The sequence below is a fragment of the Hipposideros armiger genome, unplaced genomic scaffold (assembly GCF_001890085.2).
Source record: "Hipposideros armiger isolate ML-2016 unplaced genomic scaffold, ASM189008v1 scaffold_733, whole genome shotgun sequence".
Classification (NCBI taxonomy): domain Eukaryota; kingdom Metazoa; phylum Chordata; class Mammalia; order Chiroptera; family Hipposideridae; genus Hipposideros; species Hipposideros armiger.
This window is the reverse complement of record NW_017732083.1, coordinates 369,022-374,821: the sequence shown is the minus strand read 5'-3', so window position 1 is coordinate 374,821 and position 5,800 is coordinate 369,022. Positions and strand designations below refer to the sequence as shown.

Genomic DNA, 5,800 nt, shown 5'->3' with positions numbered 1-5,800 from the left:
TGGAAATACAACAGATTATTGTATATTAATTGTGTGTCTTACAAACTTGCTGAACTCCTTTTGTAGCTCTAATAGTTTTTTAATTGGATTATTAGGATTTTCCATATTCAAAACCAGGGGTCGGCAAACTGCGGCTTGCGAGCCACATACGGCTCTTTTGGTACGTTCCGTCTCAGAAGTTTGCCAATCCCTGGAAGAGCCAACCCTGTTCCTCACAACAATTTAAAAATTATTTGAGAGCCATAAATATATTTTTACATAATCACCATTATGTGAATAATATCATTTAAAATTTTATAAATGAAACTATGATAGTTTTATTTTCGTTTTCAATTTTACTTCAGAACCACATGTATGTCCCCAAAGAGCTGCATGTGACTCGCGAGCCACAGTTTGCTGACTCCTGGCGGCTCTTCCGTGTCAAAAGTTTGCTGACCCCTGTTCAAGACTATGCTATCTAGGCTTCCAGGTTGGTGAACGTGTGGCGATGAGGGGAGAGTGGCGAGTGAGCACAGGCGAGCATAGAAGTTTCTTGCCCTTTCCTTATATCTTGCCTTATGCATCTCTTCCATCTGGATGTTTTAGTGTTTTATAATATCCAGCAGTCTAACAATGGTGGCAGCTGCACATTGCACTCCCGAACAGAGACAACACTGCAGCCTACTAACAGTACTGGGAGTGGACACCCAGCATACATCATCTCTGCACTTGTCCTTGTGTTCTTCGTCATGGGTTTCTTTGGCGTCCTCACCTGCCACCTGCTTAAGAAGAAAGGCTATCATCGTACAACAGAAGTCCAGCAAGTCATGGAAGAGGAAAAGGTTGAAAACTTAGAGTTGAATGACAGTATAAATGAAAATAGTGACACCGTTGGGTAAATTGTCCATGATGCCATGAAAACTGAAACAAATGCTGATGTTTTAAAGGCAATGGTAGCAGATAACAGCTTGTGTGGTCCTGAAAGCCCCATGACTCCTAGCACTCCTGTGAGCCCACCTGTGAGCCCTGAGCCCTTGTTACCAGATGGCACCTCAGAGAAGTACATCAGTGGCCACCATCTGCATACAGTGGGTGGTGCTTTCAAGAGGGATGTGTGTCATTGTTGTAGGCACAAGCAGTGGCACTTCATAAAACCCACCAACAAGTCTTAAGAAAACTGCCCAAGGCACCAAGGACAGGTCGCCATCCTCTCTGTGGGCAGGTTTAGAGTTACAATAGTGGAACACAAGCTAAATCAGAAGGAGCGGAGAAGTTTGATGTCAGTTAGTGGGACCAAAAGCGTCAATGGGGAGGTGACTGTGACACCTGTGAAGAGAGAACAAAGTGGCACAGAGTAGCAGGAATGACTTTATTTGAAGAGTTCTAAGAAACAGAAAACTTATGAGATATCAAGTTACCTATGGAATATTTTTTATCTTTTTTTAAAAAAACATTTTATTGGAGAATTGGGGGAGGGGAACAGCACTGGGGAATCAGGTAAGGGGAACAGACAAGTTGCTGTCCTTTTGTTCTTCAGTCTAGTTGTGGAGGACGTCCCTTCACTGGCTCATGTTGGTATTATCATTGTGCTCTTCCCAGGTGAGGCAGTCGCTTGCCGCTCATGGCAGCTCACGGCAGATCACGAAAGCTCACGCCCGCTGCCAGCCAGCCCCACTGCAGCCTATGCCGCCACCGGCGACTCACGGCAGCCCAGCTCCAGGTCGAGCTGTTGTTCACCATCTTAGCTGTAGAGGGCACAGTGTCACTGGCCCACATGTGGGATCCGAACCGAGGCCCTGCTGCTTAGAGCTGGTGTCCCAAGTCAACTCTTAACCAACGTACCACTAGGCTGGCCCATTTTTTATCTTTTATAAGATTTCTCTCATGGAGTCTGCAGGCATATGGGTAAAAGTTAAAAGGGAATATTGTTGCTATGCTGGATACAAAATTCAGTTGGCTTTGCAACAAGTTTTGGTTCAAAAAAGTCTGATGAAAACTTTATTACATTTCCAGGCAAGGAAAGAGCTCATTTTTTATTTTCCCAACCACCTTCTGTCACCACCCCTTCCAATCACTCATCCCTGGACTAGTGTACACACTGTATTTTTCCCACTATGATCACTATGTACACTGGAACTATTTGTGTACAGCCTGAGCTGATGCTGTTGGTGTGTGTGTGTGTGTGTGTGTGTGTGTGTGTGCATGTGTGTGCACACGTACTTCTGTTCTCCCAACCCTTTCTTCCCATTTTATTACTGGTTGTAAGAAGATCCTCTCACAGTTTAACTGTTACAAAAGATAAAGATTACTCTCCAGCAGTGAAAGGTCCTTGAAGATAACCTGGTCTAGCCCTCAGAAATTGAACCCCCAAGCGATCATGGAGTCAGAGGGAACTAGATGGTAAACTTTGGATTCTGAGGCCAAGAATTCAGCATTGACTCCTACTGCCACCATGCCACTCTTAGGTCACTTATAAAATATTGAGAGTTTTTTTTTAACTTGAGCTAAGCAATTCTTTAGTCCATTGAGTAAAGGGAAAAACGTTTTAAAGTCACAAAAACAAACAAAAACTTCTTGTCTTGGCAACCCAAGGTCAAAACAAACAAAAAGTCTCTATGTTGATGCTGGATGGGCCTGCACCTTGTTCTGGCATGTTTTCCTTGGTGCATTTGCTGTTTTCTATCCTATAACTAATGCTCATTATTTGAAGATTCCTGGTGATTATTTCCCCTTTGGGCTTGGAAAATGCTACTTTTTTGTTTTTGTTTTTAGCCTTACACTTTATGAAACACCTGAAAGAACTCAGAGGCAAAGATAACAGTACATTTATCAGGGTCTGGGCCAAGGGGTGAGAGGGTCCACTTACAGGAAAATCTCCAAGACCTGCTTCCACGTCAGTGTTGGGTTGGTGCCTTGAGTATACTTCTTTCACTTCAGAGAAAAAAAGCATATTTCTCATTTGACTCCCAGAAGATGATTTCTATTAAAATGTACTTTAAAGTTTTTACTGCAAATATACTCATTCCATTCTGTTTCTGACATCAAACTACAAGTTTCTAACCTTTTAAATGAATGGCAGGTTCAAGTTCATGTGTATTTTTACTGACTACAATTAGAAGGTATACATGTATACCTACATAAACACAGTGGACTAGAGGATAGAGGAAGTCAGAATGGAAATAAATTTTACTGAGGTCCAGAAAGTAGCAATATAGGAATTTTGGAGATGTGTATTAGTGTAAATAATATATATGTGGTCTAGACCAATAGTTTTAGTTTTTTTTTTAAAGTATCTTTTTTTGTTTAAAAAATATACCCTCAAAACTGTGAGGGGTAGGGCCGGCCGAGTGGCGCGATGGTTAAGAACTGGCTTGGGACGCCAGAGGGCCCCGGTTCGGATCCCACATATGAGGGCCAGTGACACTGCCCTCCACAGCTAAGATGCTGAACAACATCTCAACCTGGAGCTGGGCTGCCTTGAGTCGCCGGCGACGGTGTAGGCGACGGCGTAGGCTGCAGCACCTGTGGCAGTGGGTTGCCATGGGCTACCGTGTGTAGCCAGCAGCCAGCGTGAGCGGCCAGCAGCCAGCGTGAGCAGCCAGCAGCCAGCGTGAGCGGCCAGCAGCTGCAGTGAGCGGCCGTCCAGAAGCCGGTGACTGATCTGCCTCGCCAGAGAAGAGCGCAATGACGGTGCCAACTTGGGCCAGTGAAGCAACGTCCTCCACAACTAGACTGAAGAACAAAACAACAGCAACTTGTCTGTTCCCCTTCCCCCAATTCCCCAGCACTGTTCCCATCCCCCCAATTCCCCAATAAAAATCTTTTAAAAAAAAAGATTAAAAAAAAACTGTGAGGGGTAAAATGTAAGAGATTCTTCAATTTTAATTTTTTAAAAAATTTTATTCAGGTCAGAACACTTTTTTTTAAATGGCAATACAACAGGTAAGAGAACACTCAAAAATATTTTAAATTATATTGATACCAAGAGTATGTTTTAAATATTTTCTAATACTTGAGCAGTTTTTGTCTTGCTGGCTTCCAATATGCCAAAAGTTAAGCATTCAATATTTTCAACGCATAAGCTTTTTACTGGTTTCTATTATCTAATAAGAATTAAGTGTTCCCAAAGCAACTGGTGTTTACAGGCCTTGTGTTTTTCCTCCTTCTTTAGAAGGATCGGGCATCAACAACAAACTTACTATACAAAACACTAATGATGGACTAATTTCTGGTGTAATAAATAAGTTGGCTACCACCTTGATACAAAAATTTGTAAAGGAAATTTTTCAACATTTTGAGTGTCAAGTGTATTTTTAACTATCTTATGACTATTTTATGACTTTACTACCAAATCAGAGATATAAATGAAAATGTTACACCACACACACACACACACACACACACACACACACACACACCCCACACCACACCACACCATGATATCTATAAATAGAGATTGTTTTGGTACTTACTTTATAATATGCATACCCTTTATTTCATTTTCTTGCCTTAATGTCTAGACTAGGATCTCCAGTAAAATGTTGAATAGAACTGGCAAGAGTGAACATATTTGTTTTGGTCCTGTTCTTAAGGGGAAAGCTTTAAGACTTTCATAATTAAGTATGATCATAGATGGCCTTTTTCTGGTTGAGGAAATTTTCTTGTATTCCCAGTTTATTGAGTGATTTTATCTGAGAGGGTGTTAGAGTTTGTTAAATGCTTTTCCAAATGCATTTATTGAGATGATCCTGTGATTTTTGTCCTTTAATCTCTTCATATGTTGTATTATATTTATTTTTATACATTGAAACACTTTTGCATTCGTTGGGTAAATCCCATTTAGTCATGGTATAAACATCCTTTTAATATGCTGCTAAATTTGGTTTACTAATATTTTGTTGAGGATTTTTGCATCTATATTGACAAGAGATATTGGTCTGTGGCTTCTTTTGTTGCGATGCCTTTGTCTGGATTTGGTGTTAGGTTAATAATGTTCTCAACAAATGAGCTGGCAAGTGTTCTCTCCACTTCCATTTTTTGGAGGAGTTTGTGAGGATTTGGTGTGAACTTTTTTAAACAATTGGCAGAATTCACCAGTGAAGACATCTGGGCTTCTTTTTTACATTACTAATTCAATCTCTTTACTTGTTATAGGTTTCTTCCAATTTTCTATTTCTTCTTGAATTAATTTTGATACTTTGTGTTCTTTGCAGGAATGTTTCCATTTTATCTAGGTTGTCTAATTTATTGGCATACAGTTGTTCATAGTTTTATAACTTTTTATTGCTGTAAGGTAGGTAGTAATATCCCATCTTTCACTCTTTTTGTTTTGTTTTGTTTTTAGCTGAGCCATCCTGCCACCTGTTGGCAGCTCAGCGGCAGCTCAGCTTGGGCCGGGCATCAAACTGCTGTTGCTCAGAGCTTGCACTCTTGAGCGAGCTCTTAATAAACTGAGCCACTCGGCCGGCCCCTTTCACTCTTAATTTTAATAATTTGGGCCTTCTTTTTTCCTCTTTGTCAGTCTAGTTAAAGTTTTGTCGATCTTTTTTAACATTTTTTTTTGTTGATCATTTGTAACAATAACCTTTTGATTTGTTGATTTTTCTGCACTGTTTTTCAATTCTCTATTTTAATTAATTTACACTCTATTCTTTATTTCTTCCTTTTTTCTGCTTGATTTGGGTTTAGGGTTAATTTTCTCTCCTTGGTCTAGTTTCTTTTTTTTTAAAGTTTTTTTTTTAATTGGGGAATTGGGGGAGGGGAACAGTGTTGGGGAATTGGGGAAGGGGACCAGCCAAGTTGCTGTTCTTCAATCTTTGTT

At 40.5% G+C, this 5,800-nt stretch overlaps 1 pseudogene; it reads left to right on the top strand.

The window, feature by feature from the left end:
* Positions 1–557: 557 nt before the first annotated feature.
* Positions 558–1,337, top strand: LOC109373552 (RELT-like protein 1 pseudogene; annotated as a pseudogene).
* The last annotated feature ends 4,463 nt before the right edge of the window (positions 1,338–5,800 follow it).